Genomic DNA, 24,722 nt, shown 5'->3' with positions numbered 1-24,722 from the left:
CCACACAAAAAACAGGAGCAAGCACTTTTGAGAGATAAGGGATAAAGAGGGACAAAAAAGGGCTCGGTTATTTCTCAAATTTCCTTGCCAATGTATGGTTTCACATTAGCAGGCTTACTGTATCTTTTTTGATCTTCAGCAGCTTTCTTCATTTTTGAGGGACGAAACCGCGCTGTCATTGCTTCAAACACTCTTCACAGCCCCAAATTTAGCACCAGCTTAAATCTGTATTTATATTTATCTTTCCTCACTACAATTATATGACCAGTGTACTCTGCGAGTCATGTTTAACATAATTAGTTATGTGTTTGCATTTTTATTTCTTCTCGCTTTACTGACTTGAATCTGTCACTATGTGAGGATTCAATGGGGCATTAATCATAATTTATTTATTTTTTTAGTTTTCTTTTGTTGTTCTCATTTCCTTGTTATAATAATTGTGTTTTATTTATGCCATTTCTGCTCAAGATTTTTTTTCCTGATGTATAAGGGGTTATGCATTTAGGGGTAATTTTGTAACAGCCTGCATACGAAAGTCAGCAACACTTGTATAACTTACACAGATTTTCAAAGCAAACTTATGTGCTCACGTTTGTTTTGGAAATGATCTCCCCCAGAGCTACCCGCACACAATGACACCTGATAATTTGTACATAGGAAATTGAAGAAATACATATGCACCCTTTTAAAAATCCCAAAAGGTGTGCATAAGTGCCAAGCCACCCCGCCTCCACCCACGGGATTGCCTCCACTCACTCCAGGTAAAATTAAGTGCACATGGGATATTTGCGAGCGAGTTTACCCACATACTGGGCGAGCATTTTTGTTACAAGTTATTTCCACGGATAAGGCACTGTTTTAACCATAGAAATGCCTTTGAAAATTACCCTCCCTTTTGCAACAAAGTTTAAAAAAAACTGAAATACCGAATTTATTTGGATGTCAGTACAAAAGAGTATTTATTTACTTATTTAAAAGGATTTATTCCCACTCTATCCAGAGCAGAGAACATATTCCCAAATCAGGCAGTTCTGTATCTCTGTTTTCAGATTGGCATCTATGCCATTGTGTATAATCTTATCATTGCGTTTCTTCTTTCTAGTATATTTGGATGAAGCAGAATAAAGCAATTATTTGTCATTCTTGTGTACCACTGCTTGTGGGTCAGCTCACTGCAGCGCCTGGGCTTGGTCAAGACGCCTCAGGCCTGTCACTCTGCATTAACAACCATGAGGCTTAGTTGTTTTCAAAGTATGTCTGCTTGTTGCCAACCGATGCCCAAAATATTGACCCATACCGTCCAACAGTAAAGATTTATTTTGGACACTAACACAATGACTCCAGTGACTTTATTGGGCACCTCCAGAACACACTGGGACATACAAGTGCCCCTTTCCCCAGGGGCGAGGACAAGAGCAAGGACACACAGGAGCCACCCTCAGCAATCGGGGTCTTGGGAGTAATCTCCCCCCGCCACCCACCCACACACACACACTCACACTCACACACACAGACTCACACACTCACACACACTCACACACTCACACTGACACTCACACTCACTCGACAAAAGATCCAGGCCCTGAAAGGAAGAGTCAATGTTCAAGCTAGGCTGGGAAGGTTCCAGCCCCGAAGAGTAACACAAATACTTTTATGGCCTCATTAGATAGCAATCCACACCTGGGGATGGGGTTACATTACTAATTAGGGGCCTGAATGAACCAAACTCTTCTTTAATTTAGAAAAATGATAGAACACCAACTTTTGGAAACTGAGCAGCCAAAAATCTGAGACTCTATTAGCACAGATTAATTTATGAGAGAGGTATTAAGAAAAGAAATGTGTGATTCACAAGGGAAAAATATGTAAAAAAAAAAAATTAATCAGCAGCTGCTAGTCGGAAGTTTTATTTCCATTACAGAACAGCTCCGAGGATGTCTGGAAAGAAACAAATTAAGCAATTTTTCCCCGAAGGTCTAAACTGATCAGAGTCAGGAGTTGGCAAACCGAATGACAGTCCTTCAGCCAACCCAATTCAATTTAGGTTAGACTGCATCTTTCATTAAAACAAAAAGGCAGCACAAAGCTAAATCAACAAAAATAGCAATGCTAAATTGTACTGCTCAACGAATCTCTGTTTGTGAAGGGCCTGGCCATGCTTTCAGTCACAGAGAAACATTTTCCCCTAAGTGCAAGAGAGCAGGAAGGGCTGGGAGGCAGGCCCAAGCTGCCAGCACCGTTTGCAATAGCAGCAGCTGCAGAGCAGGAGTGACAGAGAATCAATCCTGTCCCATGAAGAAATCTTCGGCAAGAGTGTAAGGGGGGCTGGGAAAAATGGGGGAGGGCCTTTCCTTTTGTTTCAAATAAAGTAAAAGAAACAAAACAAAAAAAAAAAGTCTCTACACACCCCCAGAGAACATTAAAGGGGAAACCAGAAAAGAAACACAACTTGAATTTTATAAAGTTATGGAAACTCCAATACTTTTTCTATGGATTCCAACATGGGTTATGCTGCATAACCAAACCATTCCTGGGAACGTTTGACTTCCAGTCACCCTGAGATTACTAGGGATTAGCGAAGGGGGGGGGGGGGGGGGTGGCAACTGCACAGTAGGACCGGATGCTCACAAATTTGCTCTCATAAACACTCTTCCATGTTCACACTTACTTTCACTGCTCATTCTCTCACATTCTCACATGTCCATTTACACCTTTACTTCTGCCATTCTCCCACCAACACACACACACACTCTCGTCTCTCCCTCTTCCATACACACATGCCCAGTCACTTTCACACCCATGCTCACTTGCACTCAGCACTCTCCTACTCACCTACATACACTCTCGGATCTCTTCTTCCTACACCAATGCACACTCACTCACTCTCCGACGTGCTCATTCATTCTCTCCCCCCCCTTTCAAAACACACTAACAGCAGACTAACTTGGGCTCCTGGAGCAGCAGCAGCCTCTTCCTTCTCCTCCTGTGCTGCGGAAGTGAACGCTGCCTGCTTATTACTCCTCGTTTGATGCACGGACAAGAAATCGCAATGTCGATTGGCCAAGGCAAACAGGATGGGGCAGGCAAGTGGCTGGATACAGGAAACAGGCTGTGCGGGAGCAGGGGGTGTCACGAGGAAGCGAAGTTAAGAGTTAAAAAAGTCTGGAGATGGTAGAAATCACTGTCAAGTTCCTCCTTTCTCAGCTGCGCAAGACCAATGACGTTGCTTTCTTCTTTCCGGGTCCAAGAAGATTGGTTTTGCTGCAGTACCCGGAGATTTCCGGTATTGGCCCGGAGACCTGGTAATTCTTTTAGAATTCCAGAGACTCCGGGCCAGATCTGGAGAGTTCCCAGGTATGTGCATAACATAGGCATTAGCAGAATTCAGGCTGCAAAAATGACATTTTTAAGGTCAGTTAAAGAATGCAATAAACAAGATAGGATTGGGAAATTTAAATATAAAAAAAAAAAAAAAAAGAACATGATTGAGGAATTCAAATATTATAAAGAAAGATGGAAATACCATATAGAAAGAATAGAATATGGAAGATTCCCGAAGAAAAGGCAGATTGTTGGCTAACCCAGTGGTTCTCAACAGGTGTGTCGAGACTAGAAATGTGAATCGGAACCAGAATCGGTTCCGATTCCAGGTTCGGGGACTATCGGGAAATATTTTGCGTGCGGTCCGATCGGTTTTTTTTTTTTTTTTTTTAATCGGCTGCGCCCGAGCTGATAAACAAAAAACCCACCTCGACCCTTTAAAACACATCCTTTAGCTTCCCCCACCCTCCCGACCCCCCCAAAACTTTTTTAAAGTACCTGATGGTCCAGTGGGGGTCCCGGGAGCGATCTCCCGCTCTCGGGCCGTCGGCTGCCACTAATCAAAATGGCGCCGGCCGTCCATTGCTCCTACCATGTGACAGGGGCCGGCCAATGGCATCGATAGCCCCGTCACATGGTAAGGGCAAAGGGCCATCGGCGCCATTTTGATTAGTGGCAGCCGACGGCCTGAGAGCGGGAGATCACTCCCGGGACCCCCACTGGACCACTAGGTACTTTAAAAAAGTTTTTTGGGGAGTTGGGAGGGTGGGGGAAGCTAAAGGATGTGTTTTAAAGGGTCGGGGTGGGTTTAGGGGTTGTTTTTGTGTGCCATTTTTTCCCGCCCTCCCCCAAAACGATAAGAGAACCCCACAAATAATTTCGTGGGGTTTTCCTATCGGTTTCGGGGAGCCCCCGATTTCTGACGAGTTTGAAAATATCGTACGATATTTTCAATCGTCAGAAAAACGATTCACATCCCTAGTCGGGACACACGGGTGAATCACAGGGCCAGCAGATAGCTGATTCCTTATCAGTCCAAGTGGGAATTGGTTGACTTCCCTTATATTGGGCCTGACAGGATGCTTCTCTCACTTTCTTCTCTTTCTGGCCCAGTGGGAGGCTGTTTCCTCCTTCACCCAGATCAGAGCGAGACATTGCCAGCTCCTGCTGTTCTGGGCTTGATGGGACACAAACTTTACCTTCCCCTGCTGAGTCTGGGAGTGATGCTGCTGATGATCTCTTCACCCTGTGGAGGGTGGCGGAAGGGAGGCTAGGGATGCTGGGACGATGAAGGTGGAACGGAGAGGAAGTATGGGGGCTGCTGAGCAGGAAGGGGTGGGAAACAGGGGGTCGGGGTAGCTGGGCAGGCAGGGAGATGGGATGAAGGGGGTAGGGAGAGTTAAGCAAGGGAGAGAGGAAGCAGAGGGAAGAGGATGTGAGGGGATCAGGAAGGCTGGGCAGGGATGTGAGTGTGAGCGGATGATTGAAGGGGAGTGATTGGGAAAAGTGAAGGATGGTGAAGGCAAGGAAGGGGAGTGATGGGTGCAAGAGACATAATATCTCAGTTTTGAGAATGTGCATTTCTTCTATCTTTGTACTTTGCTTAGTGTAGGAGGATATGTATTTCTGTTTCTAGCTCTCCAGTTTTGCACTGCATGCAGAGTGGTTTTTTGAAGTTTCCATTCCAGTTTTTTGTCTCCACATTTATAACTTGTGGTCTTTTATTCTGTATTTGGTGAAGGTTGGATCTGTATGTGTGACAGAGGTGAGGTATTTTATTAGTAGGTAGGGATTTGTATCAATGTTGCATTTTCTCATTCTCAATAGGACATGCATTGGTGCTGCACTGCTGCCTTTTCATAGGAAGGGCTATTGCTGTTTGAGTTCTTGGAATTAGTATTGCAGTGGAATGGAAGGTTTGCTACACATGTGCTGAGTGGGTTTGGGTTTTTTTTAGGTTTTGTATTTTACAATGCGCCTGGTAGTAAGGGAGTTTGTGTTTCTGTTACTGAGATAGCACCAGAATCAGAATATCTTTTTTATACAGCGAGTTGTATTTGAAATATCCTAGTTTTGCTCTGCATCCATTGTTTGGGGAGGGGGAGCGGGCAGGGTGGGTTCCTGTGGATGCAGAGTATATGTTTCAGTTTAACCCCGTGATGGTCAAGTGTTCAGAGTGTCACACCTGTAAGCATTATCTGCCAGGTGTGTCCCAATAGAAAAAAGGTTGAGAAGCACTGGTCTAACCCATGATAGATGATGATGATGATGTCCAGTAGCATTATGGACATGACAGGCAGAGGGAAATGGGAGCAATGTAAAAGGATCCAAAAGATGTCCTGGAAGCAGGATTGGGGTGAATATATTCCCTCACAGGATCTGGCAGGGAAAGGGCTGAGACTGCCATATCAGAGCCCTGTGCTTGCTGGAAGGGGGTACACTGTCCTTAATCACAGCACCTGGTACAGTCCTGCAGGTTTAGTGCTCTCCCCGCCAGATTGTGGACAGGGTATAACTCACCCCATCACAAGATCGCTCGACAACTGGGAGCAAGGCTATGAGGCCCTTTCTGGGAGCCACATTCAGAAAGATGTGCTTTTTATATGCAACAGACATGGCCTAATTAGTGGCTGATCCTGCCTTTATTGATTTTGTTTGGGGAAAAAAAATTACCAGCCAGAAAAGACATGATAAAATGAAATAACAAGAATAAAGTTCACGGGAGGATCTGCAAGAATAAGACAGTGAGATTGAATGCTCAGGTAGGAACAAATACCCAACTTCTGACATTTATCAGGACAGAAAAGTGCAGCTGATGCTAAAGAGTTCCCTTTCAGATAAGACATGCCACTCATCACATTTCAATGCTCTCTGCCTTAGCTTGAAAAGGACACATCACAATAAATCTGCAAAATGCATTCTAAAGACCGTTACATTCATCGAAGCCTGGGAGCAACACAGGAAACAGAAATCACCATAACTGATCTTGCAACAAGTAGTAATTCTTTGCTGTGAACTCAGCTTGAGACCAAAGATTACACTGATGTACCCAGTCAATGTAAATATGATTTTATTCCAAGTTTCCCCCCTTTACTATTCTGTGGCATTCAGATTTCTTCCTTGGAACTCTTGAGTGAAAAGCTTTTCTTCACAGGTCTTACCTGCACCCAGATGTTGGGTGTGTTGCACCTGGGAGGAAAGGTGAAAGGGATGCAAACATTTGTCCTTTATGTTGTTCACAGTTTATATTGCGGAATACCACGCCTTGGGTTTTTTTTTAAATATTTCCAGATCTGATCAGAATGTAAGAAACATCTTTTGGGTCTGGCTGGTGGCAAATTTTGTACACTGCCGTGAGGAAGACCCTGGACTTGATTCCTGGCTCAGGTTTTCAGTTCTCCGGGTCACCTGGAGATGCTGCAGCGGGAAGGAGTCCCAGTCATTGCACCCTTAGCAACATCTGGTGGCCAAAAGTAGGCTCCATGATTACAGAGTTCTGGAAGGAGCCCCGGTGCATGGGCCCCGGCCAAGGAAAATCACTGCAATGACCGGACTAACGTAAGCTGGGAGGGGATATAAAATAGAGGAAACATCCCCAGGTAATTATCACTGAAGGCTCCTGGCACTAGATACCAGACTTGGTTCCAGCTGAGCTGAAAACCCTAAAAGAGGATGAGGAGGAAGAGTCTACCAGGTCAAAAAGCTATTCAAAAGCATAAGGGAATAAGCAAATGATTTATCATTATCCTAATTTCCTAGGGGTCAACATTATTTTACTTGTACTTTTTTTCAATCCAATTAAACAATTATCATCTCATTTTAGGGAAAATAAGAGCATCAGATGACTTGACAGGTTTTCATTGAAACACTTGGATGGTTTGGAGGCTGGAGGCACAAACTATTGGTTTCTTCAAGGTGATCCCCAGAGATCACCCTATAATCTTGAATGTGGGCAGTGGCAAAAACGAGGAAATAATTGATTCTATTTTCTTACTTTGAATCAGTGCCTTCTAAAATTAAACATCATTCCAGACCTTCCAAATGAGGTAAAACGATCTGCAGATAGACATAAAGAGCCCAATTCGAGCTTCGAAATACAAAGCATCATGTGTGCCCCCAGACAACAGCAGCATTTCGGTAAATAAGGGCATTTGAAGGAGGTTGGAACTATTCTTGTAAATGTGAGATGGTAGTTTGTTGATTTTTCAAGGGAAGTGTATTTGCTGTCTTGGGTCAGGTACTGTGTGACTGGCCTGAGAAAGATACAGTTGCAGGTTGTCCATCATTGTCATGCACAGGTGGGTTGCATATTGGGTCAAGTTATGAATTATCTCATCTGTCGAGGATCTGCTGGTGTTCACCCAGGGAGGTTCTGCTTGAAGGTTAATGGCAGACCTTAGTTACACCCTTCACTATTTCCCCAGCTGAGCTAGAACAGGAGGAAGGCTCCAGATAGATTTCCGGCAAATACTACTGTACATGCAACTAAGAAGACTCTAGCTTGTGATGCAGTTCTGTAGAAGTTGATAATATAAAGTAACTTAGTAGATGGCAGAAAGGAGCAGTCAGCCCATGCAGTCTACCCAGTTGCCCCTACGTTTTGTCAGAGCCCTGGTTGGTAAGTAGGTGTTAAAAGATAGGAATGGGAGTAAGGGGTGCCAGACTGAAAGTTTGCCTAGGGTGTCTAATACCCTTGCATCATCCCTGCCATTGGCAGACTCCAGGCTAGTCACTGCAAACTCACACATCCCAAACAAAATTAGCTTTTAGCAATGTATCTATATTACTGGTATTTTAGCACCACCATACTATACAAACCTCCTTACATACTCAAACTCTTAAGTCTCCATTTTATATCCTAATGTTTAGAATGTGAAAATAGAATGGGGGCTCTGGTTTCAATGGTAGAAAAGCTCCCTATGAAGCAGAAAATGAATCATGTCCTGAGTGTAGCTCATAATCCCAGACAATGCTATAAAGTGCGTGTTTAATAGATTCACAACAGCGATAGATGAAAGAATGCTGTTCCAGTTTCATACTTACTAGCTTTTTAAGGCCTTTTACACTGCTATTAAATTAGAGTGCTTTATACTTCAGATCCCCGATATTAAACCCCAGGTACTTTTGGCAAAATACAATTGGCCGATAAAGGTCATACATTTCCCATACTTACTCCTCTGGAGCAATGAAAGGAAGGGAAAAATTGCAAATATACACATCTTAAGAGACCCAGAGCTCAGCTTCAGTCAAAAGGGAGCACAAAAAATAAAAGGCATAAAAAAGTCTGCATGTCAGTTTGTCTGCACACTTTTTTTTAAATAGAACATTTTTGTGCTCAAGGATTTCATGTCCTGCTGCTTTTGGAAGGAAAAAAAATCCAGAGGGAGAAAAAAAAGTTTGTGTGATAAGTAACTGTAGGACCTTTGCCTAATTCTTCAATGAATCACTTGCAGGCAAGATTCTTGGGGTGCATTTTGCTGATGTTTTTCACTTGGATGTCAAGGGTTACATTAATGGGTACCATTTACAGAGGAGAGTGTTTGGATGGAGTTAGCAAAGCTGAAGGCGGAGAAAGCCATGGAGCTGGATGGAATGCATCCAAGGCTTTTACAGGAGCTCAGAGAGGCTCTGGTGCATCCGCCGTTCAATAGATCTTTGCAGGGGGGTGGGGGGGGCAGTCCAGTATGGTTGAACCATGGAAGATGTTGTGTCTCTTCATCAAAGTGGTAATAGAGAGGAGGTTGGAAACCACAGGTCGGTTAGTCTGAAAATTAATGAAGACTTTACCGAAAGAAAGGATGGATATTTACAATGCAGCGGCTCACAGAATGCAAGGTTAGCATGGCTTTGCCACAGGAAAATGATGTCAAATGATGACTCTCATTGTTTTGATTGGATAACCAGAGAAATAGATCTGGATGTGGTTTACCTGGAGTTCAATCAAATATTGTGTTACAGTCCCCCATAGGAGATTCATAAATAAACAGAGTAGCCTCGGGATGTGTTCCAAGGTGGTGAACTGGATTAGAAACTGGATGAGTGATAAATGACAAATGGTCATATCTAGGATCTCTCCGGATTTGACCTGGAGACTCTATCATTCTAATGAAACTGCCAGGACTCCGGGCCAATACCGGAAACCTCTGGTATTCTGCTTCTATTTTGAAGCAGCCTGTGTACCTGCAATAGCCAATGGGAAGCCACCCTGCCTCCATTGGCCAATCGGAAGCCTCTTCCCTTCTTCATGCCCCACAGGCCAATGGAAGCCTTCCAGATTACAATTCATCTTCCAAAGCAATGTCCTTGAACTTTTTATTCTATCCAGGAAAGGTGGGGGCTATTAATGTAGCGCTTTGGCCACCACCTTATCATGCTGTTTCACTATCCTGACATGTGCCAATTAAGGATGTCGGGAACTTGTTTGCTGAGGTTTTCAAGCTAAATCAGACTTAACAGTCACACTGTACTTAGCCTGATGTGTCTTATAAACAATATTTTAAAAAAAAAACCTTTCCTTTTGCCATAGCTTCATTTAACAAGATGAAAAGGCTTCCTTACCTTGGCTGTGTGGCGGGTTGGGAACCATTGGGCAGGCTCGTGGCATTGGTTTCTTAAGACCATCTGGCAGGTTGGAACTGCCAGGTAGGGGACAGCCTCTTTCTCATCTCAGGCACTTAGCGGATTGTGAGTCTGGTGGTGGCGGCATTCTTTTCATTTCAGTCACCAGCCCCTGCGGCCTTCCTTTGACTTAGAGCTCCAATGGCCCCCAGGCCTCCACCCCCTCCAGGCCACCACCCTGTGCAAGTGCATAGCTTGCACAGTGGGTTGTACTGGTCCTACATCTATCCCACTCACTTAGAAGTACCCGCTAGCCAAATCATCCCATAATGGAGCAATGCTTGCTTAGACAAACTTGCCATTTTGTAATGGAGGTCCAGGATATCAGATTGAGGGACCAACCACATTTGATGCAAATCACTTGGGATATATTTGCACAGGTGTGGGGGTCACAGACAGGCAGAAAGACATACAGAACATGACCTCCATATAAAGTGTCCTTTATGTTTACTTTGTAAAAAAACACTTAAAATATACACTTAGAAATTGCTTATCATAAATATATAACTTATTTAAACATTATTACATAGGTTAATTGTGGTTACATGATTTCAGTAATGCTTGGATAACCAATTGGTCACTATACATTTTCCTAAATATTTAATGGAAAACTTCATATGTGTATAAGAACCAGAAATATGCAATGCACTTTATTACAAGGGACCACATGCACATTAGAAAGAATGCAGTGGGTATATAGTGAAAGATAGTGCTCTAGTGAAAGATATTTCTTAGCCATAAAAACTGAAACCAGGGTAGCTTGACACAATCTGTTACAGGAACTAACTGAAGTAAGATGTTTTGTATCATGACCCTCTTAACTTATTGTTGAAAATACCTTCATGAGGCAAGAGCAATCCCCATTCACTCCTGCCCCATAGCTGCAGCTATTACAAATACTGCGAACATGCTGAGGTCAGCCAAGTTAAAGTTTTGCTGTACAAAATAGAACTGCCCTGGAGCTGGGCCTGTCCAGCATCATTTTTTACAGCAAAAATGTACAATAGTGCCAGCCTCAGTGTTGGGGAAGGTTTGGCTACAGACCCATTTATTTGTTGTTTCATTTTTTCTTTCTTTTTTTTCCTTTTGGGGGTTGTTTTTTTTTTTGTGTTTCATTTTTGTTTTGTTTTAAATAAATGAAAAATAACCCAAACCAAAAAAAAAGTGAAAAAACAGAAAAAAAGTGTCTGCACCCACCCCTACTATTGACACAATTCAACAGCTGATTGCTCATAAGAAATCTCAACCAAGGCCTTTAATGACCTTGAATCAAGTTATTTAAAAGATAAGTTATCACAATATAGGCCAACGTGGTCTTTGAGGTCTGGGGTGATAATTTTTAAATTAGCGTGCGAACCCACATATGTGCATGTTTGTCGGCCTGTACCCAGTGACACGGCCATTTTTTAACATGCATGCACATATGCACGCATGTTATAAATTATCCTGACTGCGTGCACGTGTGCACGCAATTTTAAGTGGACACGCACCTGTACACACAAGTGCTGCTTCAACCGCATAAGTGGGAGGATTTTAAAAGCCATGCGCACCGATGCCATTGGCCATTTTCCCAGTTTGTTCCCAGTTCTCCCAGTTAAGTGCTAGGACTTCCAACACCCCCCCCCCCCCCCCCCCCCCAGTTTAATAGCCTCCCTTTGTCCCTGTTAGCCCTGACCTTTAAAATCCCGCTGAGCTGCCTAGAATTTTTTGTTTTACTCCTTACATGCCATCCATAGCAGAAGTAAAGTTACGTGGCAGGGCACCCCCAATGTGCGACAGTGAACGTTAAGTATTTTCGTGCAAATTTAATGGTAAAACCCTAGGACGCCCATACCCTGTCCAGACTATGCCCACACCCAGCCTCCTTTTGGAAAATGTTTATTTGTGCGTGGCAGCATGGACGCGGTATCCCAGGTGCTTTTAGAATCCGCTCGGCGTGCACCAACCTAACTTATGTGCACATCGGGCTTTTAAAATTCACCTTTATGGAGGTAGGCTCAGCTGAAGGAGCCCCCACCCATCGAGGTAAGGTTAGAGGGTACTAAGAAATCGTTGTTTCCATACACTGCCCCAATGATCTGGAACCATGCTCCAAAAGTGAATTTGTCTGGCCCACCTTTCCCTCCCCCAACCAAACTGTTACTGTTTAAACAACTGCTAAAGTCGTGGGTTTTTACTCAGCATTCTAGTTATGATTTTGTTATTTACAGTGAAAACTGGGTCATTATTCATTATCATGTATTATGGGAAGCTGCTTTCTGAGTAAAACTGGTGACTTTATATGGTTAGCTTGCTACGTGTTTAATTTTGATCACGCTATCAACATATGTAGAATGTGGTGGGAAGAGAAGGATCGTAAATGTAAAGTTGCTCTATTTTTGATAGTCTGGTATTATATTTTGGATCTGTATTTGATCATGCTATCGATCAGGCCAGTACAGTACGGACGCGCTAAAAAAGCGCGTCCATTTTCGGTGCCCACTCTTTGAACGCGCGCTCAGCCCCCTCTCCTGGGTGCGTGCAATACAGGATGCAAATGAGGGGGTCATACTAAAAAGAGGCGCTGGGGACAATTGTGCACCCCTATTACCTCCTTGCCCAGGACAGGTAGCTATCAGCAGGTTTGGAAAATGAACGCTCAATTTTACGAGCGGCCATTTTCTAACCGATGTACAGCCACAGGTTAGGAAAATAGATGCCATAAAATTGAGCGTCCGTTTTCCTTAGCTGACACGCTGGCACATTTTTTAAAAATGTTTTTTTACCTTTTGGTTCCTCCAACTTAATATCACTAGGATATTAAGTTGGAGGATGTACAGAAAAGCAGTATTTTCTGCTTTTCTGTATACTTTTTCGGGCTCCTTTTCTGTACACTTTTTCGACCGCACATTTTTTTACTGTATCCCAGGCGAAGGACTAATAGCCTCATCAACATGCATTTGCATGTGATGAGTGCTATTAGTTTCCAGGGGTGGTGGGGTTGGATGCACATTGTGGACGTGCTAAACCCCTTATTGTATAAGGGCTTGTGGAGAAGTGTCCAAAACTCAAGTCCAAACCGAGTTAAAAAGTGTAGTCGGCTGAGCGCACTTTACAGTATCGGCCTGAATATATGTAGAATGTGGTGGGAAAGAAGGATCGTAAATGTAATGCTCTATTTTTGATAGTCTGGTATTATATTTTGTATCGGTATATGATTTTATGTGAGTGATGTGTGATATAATTGTCATTGTTGGCTGTTACATTGTTTTAGTTAAGTGTTATGATGATTTAGTCTTCAGGTTTGTAGGTTTTGATGTGTTTGAAATGTCCTTTCTGAGATTTTATTGAACCTTTTTTATTTTACTGTAACTCACTAAAATAATGAGAGATAAATGGAATCAAATAAATATATAAAATATGCTGGGCTGAAAAGCCCATGTACAACTACATCTTTGGATAATTCTTCCATTTGTCTGATAAAAAAATATAACCAGTAAAGAATCCAGTCACAAAACATGATTTTTTAACTCTCTTGCTTCCAAATGTTAGTAGTTACTTGTCAGCAGCTGCAGCCTGACAGTGTTTGGGATGTATATTGATTGGACCCCCACAAAGTAATGTTTGCACCTGCCAGAAAAGACCCCTTCACTCATTTTCTGTGAATCTAGATAACACATACTTATGGTAAAAACCTGTCCCTTCCTTCCCACTATAATCATTTAAACTTCCTTCATATTAAAATAGATATTAAAGAAACTACAGTAAACACAATCAACGTGTTTTCTGCATGGCATTTTCAAAGTAACACAACTGTGTCCAGCACAGCCAGCAGCTCACATGCCTCTTAAACACTGCTGCAGGGTCACCTCTACTACATTCTCTGCAGCTGGCTCTGTAGCGGAGTCACAGAAATACAGCATCTGCTTTCATACATACTGGATTTAATTATACACACATACAACATGTAACTTTACTGCTGCTCACTCTTGACGCCACTTTGCAACTCTTCTGTAAATAAATCGTGCGCACACTAGTGCGCAATCAAGTCACCGAACGATCAAAGTGATCAAATTTGCGCAGTAACGATGGAAAGAATTTGTGCGTCCTTAGACACAGCTTTTTGGCTGTTAATAGCTCAGATTCCTCCCAAAAGGCAAGGCAGGAAAATGCTGCTTAAACTTGTTGTGAGTGCAGACATAATTATTCCTGCTGAAGGGTTCAGCTCAGGTGTTACTCTGCGGCAGCACTTTATTAAACGTCAAATCCCATGCTGTCTTACAACATAGTTTCTATGGTTACTTTCCACCCTCTGGAACCCACCAACTCCACACTCTCTGCTTTGCAACCGATTGACGAAAGAAGACTTAATGCCAAACTTCCTCATCCTTATAGTTGTCTTCCTAACCAGCTACAGGTTTTTACCAGAGTGGTGTCAAAATGCATGGAGTCTGTTGCCTGTCCCACTGACCACATGATGTAGCGGCAGACCATAGATTGAGATATTCTGAATAGTATTATTATGAGATATGGACCTGGCTTCCAAAATTATAACTGGAAACACTAAAGTAGAGGAAGAATCCACTCTAGATGGAGCCCTCCAAAAGTCCACTTGTTTTCCATATAGACACAATTGCCTGTCTCAGACAGATCTCTTGCACTGCTAGTTTTATTTGGCAATTAAACTTCATCCCACGCACCCCCAGATCGGCTTTGCCAGGGGTTTTGCACCTTAAAGGCATTTGTCTCTCCTGATCCTAGGTATGGCAAAACTTCCACGAAGCAGGAAAGACTGTGACAATTTCACAGCTAACAGGTATTTTTTCCACATTCTTGTTTCCTAGATTAGTGAAAGTTCTCTTGATTTCTGAGCCTGCAAAAGAAGTTTTATCTTAAGTAGCCTATGTGCTAGGCTTTAGGAGGACAGCAGTTTGTTGTGGGCAAGAATAAACCCTGAACAGCAACAGCCAGCAAAGGGAAAAATCTCTATTAGCAAGTTGGCTTAGGAGCAATGTGGATTTGCCATACTAGTGTAACCTGTTGCTGGGGTGTCGGTGGGTCCCCTAGGGCCATAAAAGTATTTATAAGTCGAGGCTGCTCTTGTCATCCTTCCCCTCCTTCCTGCGTTTCCCAGGGAGTGGGCTCTTTCTGTGGGGGGGAGAAAAGAACCTCTGTGGCCCAGGTGATGGAGAGTCCCTTCTATAATGTATGCATCTTTCTGGTGTGGTGTTCTCCTCAAGGACAGACAGGCTGGACTCGGACTGGGTGTTCAAATCATATTTACTGATTAATTCCAAAAGGTCAATCACTGTCCCACAAACATTTAGCAAATGAAACTGTGCAGCTGAACTATTTACTCGGGGTCTCTGCTTGGATGCTGGTGTCCATCTCTGTAGCCTCTGCGAGGGGGGGGGGAGCTTGCCACTGCCTACTCATCTGTGCAGCAACCCAGCAGAGGGAGAATCCTACTTGGGGGGGGAGGGGCCATGCTATGAAAAGATCCTACCTGAGTCCAAAGTTCAGTCTGACGCCCACAGCCTGTGTCCTGATCCCTTTGGGGTGGAGATCCGACTGGGAGTCTCCCAAGGCTTGATGGTACAACCTTGAAGGACCTCTCAAGGAGAGAGGCCAAATGTTCCAGTTCAACTTACAAGCTCTCTGTCTCCTTCATCAGGTTGTGTAGAGGGGTGGGACAAAAACCTCCACATGAACAAAAAGGGGAGAAATCCAAAAGTCTCTATCCGGAGGTGTTCACACTGGGTAGCGCTGTCACTGGTCTTGCTTCCTCTATAGGGTAGAGGGGGTTGCTCACAGGTCTCCAGCCCCTGCTCTCAGAATTAGAGGGGGTTGCTCTTTTCTCAAGGCACAGGGTGCTCCACAGGATAAGAAATTTATCAAACACTACAAAATCCTTAACTCTCTACAAAAGGGAGGCAAACCCTCTCAGGCAGGGAGTCTAAATGCGAGAAAAATAACAAGCTGGGTCAGTGAGCCCAACTCAGCAGGGGGGGAAACAAAAACAGCTCCTTACTCCTCAACCTCTAACTCAAAATGACCACACTCTATAAGAACATAAGAACATACTATACTGGGTCAGACCAAGGGTCCATCAAGCCCAGCATCCTGTTTCCAACAGTGGCCAATCCAGGCCATAAGAACCTGGCAAGTACCCAAAAACTAAGTCTATCCCATGCTACGGATGCTAGTAATAGCAGTGGCTATTTTCTAAGTCAACTTAATTAATAGCAGGTAATGGACTTCTCCAAGAACTTCTCCAAAACTTTTTTAAACCCAGCTACACTAACTATACTCCTCTAACTCCACCTTATGCCCCTGGGATAGTCAATCCAGTCAGCTCAGTAGAGAGGCTGAAAGAGAATGGAAAATCCTATGATGTTACTAGTCCAGATGGTAGGGGACCTAGGGCCATCTAGTGACAAACTGAAGGGTTGGACACAACAGTATAAGACAAATGCAGCCAAGGAACTATTGAGTTTGGCAAGAGGTTGTACTGGTCACTTCCTCCAAACCTGCACATCAATAGGTTAGTTTCTATGTAAGCATAATATTTGTCTAACTGGTTAATTCTCTTATCTTATCTCTTATATGATAATACTGCATTCTTATAAGACAAGGCCAGAAGGCAGAAGCAAAAGTTAATGTCCTTTGACATATGTTAGCATTCTGACTAACCTTTAGCATACTTTGGCATACTTGGTGTCTTGGCTATTTCCACAAGTGTGATCAGTTCAATCTTATAATGCTGCTATAATCTTTCAGCTTCTTCACTGCCACTAACTGGTCTGTCTCCACAGAGAACTCTTACAGCTTGGAATGGCCCAAGGCCATTACTGCGTGTGCACCCCTGGGGTCTGAAAAAAAACCTAGAGACAACTTCTGAACAAAGATTTGTGTCATGTTAGGCAATGTTCTTAGGTAAGAAAAAGCCTTTCACTGTCCATCTGGGTCTAGTAAGGATCATGTTTGGAAGTTTTTGGCCACAGTAAGCAAATGTCCATTTTCAGATTGGTCATTATGTACCTATATGCATTTATGTAACATTACTCTCAAGACTGCATGGAAAACAGTTTAAACCCTTCATTCCACGGATTGCTCTTCTGTGGTACATCAAAAATCACATTTCTAATGCCAGGAATTGACTCAGCAAGACAAATCTCCTTCATGATCATCATGATGTTATGAGCGGAGCATTTCACAGTCATCCAGCTAGTGTCTACTCATTTTATATTTTGCTTTTCCTTGGCAATATAAGATAATGATATATATTTTGGCATGCTCCTTTCTTCATAATAATCTTTTGAAAAATTACCCTTATCTCATCCAGGTAATGTATGTGCCAAAAAGTTACTTATTGTCATGGTCTGAAAAGACCCCAGCAGTAAATTGTCATGGCAGGTTCACATAAATGGAACCCATTGATGGAATATGTTGATGTTAGAAAATTCATGTTTTTTTTGTATGGCCTCCCAAGAGTAAGACTAAAGCCTTAGACCTGCTGAGCTTCAGGCAAGAGGACAAGGTCACTGTCCTGTGCCCCACAATTTTCAATAAATTCCATTGTGCAACAATGAGCTGTCCATAAAGTTAGTTGTATTCTATGGACTGAAGATTCTCTTTCTATATTGATACTAATAAATAGAGCTGGATATACAAGATATTGCAGTATGATACTTTTTATTGGTTTTTGATACTATAAATCTGTTTCTCAACCCAGTCCTTGAGACATCCAGTCCATCCAGTTGTCAGGATACCCACAATGAATATGCATGACATATAACTTGCATACAATGGAGACAGTGTATGCAAATCTATCTCATGAATATTCTTTGTGGATATCTTGAAAAACCCATGGCTAAAAACACTGGACGTCATTATTAACCCTCAAATTTGCTAGGCCAGACATAGAAACAAAGCAGATAAAGACAACTTGGTCCACCTAGTCTGCCAATAGTGTGAGGGAAGATGTTCTAGCAGTGTTGGAATCAGTAATCTTCTGGTCTACAGGTTGCAGTTTCCCTGAACCCCAAATAGAAAACCAACTGCCATGTGCTGGTTTGTTTTAGTGAATGGATTAGATGTCTGTTTTATTTTGTGTTATTTTATGCTTTTTTAAATGTTTAATTACTGTACATTGCCTAGAGTCTGGCAGCAGGCGACTAATAAATAAAAATGTGCTGCATTTTGTCCTTTGTTTTCATATCCGCAGCTCTTCTCTCTTACCACTAGAGGGCTTTTGTTTTACTTTTTCCATTTTAAAGCAGGAATGATGCAAATATGTATTGGCATTCAGAACAAATAAAACCCATTAGGAATCTCTTTCTAATTTTTAGTTAATTACTCAGGGTAATAAAGTGTTTTTAGTTTTTGAAAGCTCCACCTACTAGACCTCACCCACTAATAAATTGGAAGGCTGCAGCATGTTATAAATATAGGGTTGCCAACTTTTAACCATCAAATTTCTGAACATTTGGAGATGCTGTTTAATATCTTCACTAGAGCCGGTTTTAGAGGTGGGTGAGCCGGGCGATTTCCCAGGGTGCCATCAGCTGAGGGATACCTTGAACACCATGGGGACAGAGGAGGAGAGGCCCAGCATAGTCACAGCAGATCTCATCTCACCGCGGTCAAAGAGAGGAATTCGGTGGCCATGGTGGTTCCCATCCCATTGTGATCAAAGACACACCCAGCCTGGCTGCGGCGTATTCCACTCTGCCATAGCTGTGGCACATCCCATCCCACTGCAGCTGAAGAGAAGTCTGGGGGGGGGAGCCATCAGCTGAGGGGGGTGCTTTTCAACCATAGTGCCATTCGCCTTAAATCCAGCTCTGATCTTCATTGATGGGGTTTACGCACATGCGACTTTTATTACCACTCTTCCCCAATACAAAACAACAGCAACCTATAATTTGATAGCAGATAAGGACCAATCTAGTTTGCTCAATTACTTTCTGCTACAGTGTCTTAGACCCCAGTTGATCTCTGGCTTTCCCCTCACTTCTTTGCAATTAATGATCCTGTGCTTTCTTTAATTATTATTGTTTTTGTCTCTGACACCTCCATTGAGAGGTTATTCCTTGCATCCACCATCCTTTCTGTGAAAACATATTTTCCTTTGTTATTTCTGAGTCTATCCCTTCAGAGCCTCATTTCATGACCACTAGTTCTCAAACTTCTTTATTCTGAAAAAGGTTTGCTTTTATCAGTCCAGAGGTCATAGCTCTGAAGACTTGGGCATGGCGCAAAACTGTAGTGCCCACAAATATAAAAATTACACCTTCTCATGAGTTTCTGCTATTAAAAGGAAACATCTCCAGAAAGAGATTATGCAAAATGAGGGTGGGGAGACATATTACATTGATAAAAGAAACATGATCTAGTGACACTACAGGCCATGAGCTAGCTGAGAAACCAACCGGGTTGGTGCTGGTAGATTGGAGGGGCCAGATACCATCCAGCAAGGCCACAAGTAATAAGCAGCTGAGCATTAGGGCAACAACCTCGCTAATTCTGGTAAATCACGGGGTGTAGGAATGCCTTGATGTTGGATTAAGTATGAAAACTTGTAGACTCATCTACCCAGGAGGTCAGAATTAAGGAAGACAACAACTAAAACTGACTTGGATAGGGCGCAATATCCTGTAAGTACTCAAGCTTCTACAACTGGCAGTTGCGATATCTCCTAAGTAGTGTAGAGAAGAATAACTGAGCAGACTGGATGGGTCACAACTGGTCTTTATCTGCCATCACCTACTACAGCAATTCCTCATTATGTGGAAATTCACTTAATGGAATTTACGTATTGAGACCTGAATTCAATATATGAAACTGAGCGTCACTATAGTGGTCTTTATCTATCATCATCTATTATGCCACTATATATTAAAAGTATATAGATTATCTGTCAGGCAAATAGGGGCAAGTCAAGGGGATATAATTTAGAATCTGAAAGGCATAAGTGCAGCCTCACGTCAATTCCTTAGAGAATGAATGAAGGAGGCAGCTCAGGCCCCATCCCTGATTTTTTTTACTTTATTTACTGATTTTTATAAACTGCTTCAAACAATCAATCAAACTAAGTAATATGCAAAACATAAATCATGTATAAAACCAAAATAAACACATTAAAACAAAAAAAATCAAATAAAACAATTATGACAGTTCAGAATAAAAAAAGCAGTACACATCATTGCAGGACAGTTGCAAAAGCTGCCTGATTCTCTTTCTATTGATAATATGACTTTGCATGTTTCTGTTTAAGCTGAAGTAATATTTTCTGATGGCTGCAAGGACCAGCTTGTTAGGGGGGGTGTAATCGAAATCCAGGCCACCTCCAATGTGAACAGTCACCAAGACCAAAATAGATTGTCAAAGGCAAAATAAAGGATTTTTCATTGTTTTGTGCCAAGTTAGGAACAATTTATTTAGGGAGAATTGGACAATTAAGAAAATGTTGCCCTTTCGTAAGTGTCTTAAGACTTGGCTTTTTCAGCTGGCATATCCTTCCATACAGATATGTTCTTTGAGGTTACCTATGCCATATATTAGGCAGGCCCAAATTGGCCACATGTTTTTAAGTGTTGCAATGTTTGGGATTAAAGATAGCATATATTTGCAATGAGTCTAAAGGAGTACCTGTTTAATTGATATTGAATGTATTTCTGCATTTTGTTTTGTTGTTGTAAATTTGAATTTGTTATTTCATTGTATTGTACCTTTTGTAATCGGGGAGAGGGGAGTCTGGGTGAGGAAAGAGGGATCAGTCATATTTTGTTATATATTTTATTGTTTTTTTATGCTTGTGTTATTGTATAGCTCTGTTGTACCTAGGTTATTGGGTGAGAAATTACATTTTTATAAACATACGTCATTTGATGTGTGCTTCCTGAGTTCATATCACAGCTGGGCCCCTTTATTCTCACCAATAGCTATTCCTTCCATCAGCGGGATGCATTAGTTCATTGTACATTATCAAGACAGTAGGTGAAAGAGGGAAGATTCACCTTGCTCTCTAGCTTGATAGGCCAGATGAACAAACAGCAGATGTTTTCAACAGAACTACTGCAGTGAAAGCTCAGTGATGAGGAGAATGGCCTGTGCTCTGGCAGAACCCCGGTCAGCAGGAAAGGGCTGCACTCAGCTGTACCAATGAAGTGTGGGGTGGATTTGTTGGGAAACCTGGCCGTGGGCGGCCGCAGCCGGGTCCCCCTTTCCTTACCGGTGCATGCCGGCTTCTTCCGCTGCCTTCCTCGCTCCGATGCCGCCGACCTCTTCAGGGACTCCGCCCCCTTAGGTGCGCACGTGCCCAAGCCCAATATTTAAAGGGGCCGCGGCGGGAAACCTCAGCTCGGCCCCAAACCTGATGTCATCAGCAGAGGCCTATTTAAGGCCACTTCAGACTTCCCTTCTTTGCCTTGGCAACAGGTCAGCTCTTCTGAGTAGCTAGTTACTAGTTCCTGGTATTCCTGCTTGTTTTAGTCACCATTCCTGTGTTCCTGCTTGTTCCAGTCTCCGTTCCTGTGTGCCTGCTTGTTCCAGTTCCATTCCTGCTCCCACTCCAGCCTTCGGTTGTCTCCTCGGTTCTGACTTCGGCCTGGTATCTCAATTCTCCTGTCTTCTGCCCGTCCTGACCTTTGGCGTGTTCTCTTTTAATAATAGTGTATTTTTATTATTATTCTGCCCCGACTTCTGGCCTGGTTCTTCGTGCTGCACCTCTGCTTCCCGCCCCGACTCCTGGACCATCACCATCTCTCCGGACTTCTGCCAGCCTCGACTCAGATCGCCTCCTGGACTTCACCAGGAAACCTCCGCCTAAGTCCTGCTGGCCCCTGCACCCAAGGGCTCAACCTGCGGGGAACGTGGGCTGGTATAGGTGAAGTTCCTGTTAGGTCTCCTGGTCCCGTTCCGCCTCCCGGCTACGAGTACCACTGAGGGCTCCCTTCAGTGGATTCTCCAACTCTCGAGCCGGCTCAAGGGTCCACATTCCCAACAGGATTGCACTCTACATAAATGAAAAGGCTAGCCAAGTGACTCTGGAGCAAGGTGGTCTTGATGTACGAAGCAACTGTCCTCCTGCTGAGGAGTCGGAGGAAGAAACCGGATTTGATTTGTCCAAAGATAAGTTATGAGTACCCCGAAAAACAAATATTTGTCAAAACCCATGCAAGTCAGAGAGTTTTTGTTATAAAACTTACTTTGTGTGAGGCTATATGAATTTATTTCACATGCATGTTGAATGCTTTTTTTTTTCTGGGAGATGATATAATTGTGTTTCTACTGGAGCATAGTTTGTGTCAGAATGAGAAAATATTTGTTAAGATTTCCCATTTTTTCATGCTGTTCTTCCTCGCTGTGTTGATTTTTTTCCATAAAGTAATTATTTTTATATTTAATGCAAAAGTCAGATTCCCTCAACTCCTTTCTATATATTATTTAGGTGTCAGCTTCTTGAAGGATTTTTTTTTCTCCTGAAGGCAACTGTCTTGTAGTTTTGTTAAATAAAGTTGGCTGGTTTTCAAGAATTAAAAAAACCCAACAAAACAACAGCTACCAGAATAGTTTAAGAAGCAGAGGTGGGGCTAAAGTGTTTTAATGGAATTATTCCAAGATTTCCTATGCTAGTTCGTTCTCCTTACACCCTCACGCTTCCACTGCATGGAGGATGATAGTTTCATGATTATGAGCCCTGAATACAGTAAATTCTGAAGCCTTTTCCTGCTCTGAGGGGGACAATTTTCAATAGCCTGCATTGCTGAGAAGTACATGGATACTTTTGTATTCATGGACCTGGTAGGTAATTTTCAAAAGGGAAATTACCTTGATAATGAGAAACTATTAAAGTATTTTCCCTTTTTTTTTTTTTTAATTTTATTTATTTACTTTTATATACCGGTGTTCGATTTTACATATCACATCGGTTTACATTTAAACAAAATTTACAGGAACTTATGCGTTACCTTTGTCAAATACATTAAACATTTAAATATGGGGATTGTTAACAAGGGATATAAAAGAACATGGGGAATGGCTAACACTACGGGATGCACGAAGCGATGCACAAAGGGGAGTGCCCCTACAGCGCGCGACGCCTGGTGTTCTGGCGCCGTTTAACATCCGTCACAGTCCTCAGTGACATCAGAGGGGGGGTGGGTCTCCCAATCAAGGATCACACACCGCTCCTCCCCTCTCAGTTCCAGATGGATTCTTTCACTTTTTTTTCTTTCTTAAAATTACCTAGAAGGTATACGGTTCCAAAGTTCCTGCATACTTTGCACCTGCTTTATCTGTGGGCAGCAGAGCAAGAGCAAATGACTGCATGCACATTTGGAAATCAATTGTATGTACAGTGTATACTCCCCCAACCTAAACACACCCTTGGGATCGCATCTCTAACCCAAGTAAAATGATGTGTGCTGTAAAAGCCTACATGTAGTTTTAACCACTGTGAGGGGACAATTATCACCCAAAGAGAATCTAGCCAGGTAAACCCCTCTGAAAACTGTCTTTCTGATGTAAAAGAAAAAAAATAACCCAGGGCATACACAAACAGGCACACACACAAGCACTCCGATAACCTGCTTCTACTTCATCGCCTCTCTCAAACCATCCAGAAACCTTTGAAGCCAAGAGACTGCTACTTGTCTGCAGGTCACAAACCTAGAATGATTGTTATGTGTCTTGTCTTCCATTAATAGCCGGCATGGAATCTTCTTTCCCATAGAATTCAATTTATTTCCATTTAAAAGCTGTTCGTCTCAATCAATGCTGCTAATAAATAGCTGCTGATGTTCATGACCCTTGGCTGTAGATTTTCCAGAGGAAAGAATAAATCTTTTAGGCAATTAAAAGGTCTGAAAAATTCCTTTTAATAATAGTGGTTTATTATTATTCTAATAATAAAGACAAGTTTTGCATTATAGAAAAGGCTTAGGGTATAATAGCATATTTGACATGGATTAGGTGCAGCTGTATTCTTTTTCATTTGAAAATTTAAAAAATTCTGCAGGTTAGTAGTAATCTCACGAGTGTAGAGAAATCAAAAGAGCATGGAATGCGAGGACCAGAAAACCAAACAAGGAACTGGTAAGCCAATAAACCTGAAATATACAAAATCTCATTTTTAGGCTGCTTTCCATGGCGTCACACAGCAATGTTACCACCACTCGGCCTGGGTCACCTTTGTTACCCGATAGCATAAAAACAAATGGAAAATCCAGCTAATCTTCAGCTAATAATTTAAATTTTTATCAACTTGTTATGTTTACATGACTTGTATTTCATCAGGTTTTATGTATCTTGCCTGCTACCCACCTAGAACTGTGGAAAGAGTAGGTGATAAATTATAAATAAATAATAGGAATGTAAAGTTTTAAGTGCACATTCCATTTCTAACATCTCAAACCTACACATATACAATGTTTTGTAAATGGAACAATGGAAAGTAAAATCACCGTGTATCTGTGGTCCTAAGCAACTCTTCCTAAGCTTCAAACTTAGGGTCTTAGAACTGGATTTTCAAAAGATTGAACCAGCTATCTATGAACTGGCTAAAAATTCCCCTTTCCCCAGACTGTCTACATTTTACCTTCTAAAAGCACAAGAAATACAAATTCAGCTTGGCATTCTTGGGGTGGGTTTTACATTCAGCCAGTGTAAATGGCATAGAGTCCAACAGGATAAACATCCTGCATGAGACTAAATGCACAATCGAATCTTTATGGGTAGAAATCCCTTATGTGTTGGGGAAGACTATAGTGATTGGCGAATACTACCGTCCACCTGGTCAA

This window comes from Rhinatrema bivittatum, chromosome 4, assembly GCF_901001135.1.
Source record: "Rhinatrema bivittatum chromosome 4, aRhiBiv1.1, whole genome shotgun sequence".
NCBI lineage: Eukaryota > Metazoa > Chordata > Amphibia > Gymnophiona > Rhinatrematidae > Rhinatrema > Rhinatrema bivittatum.
Note: the sequence above shows the minus strand (reverse complement) of the source record.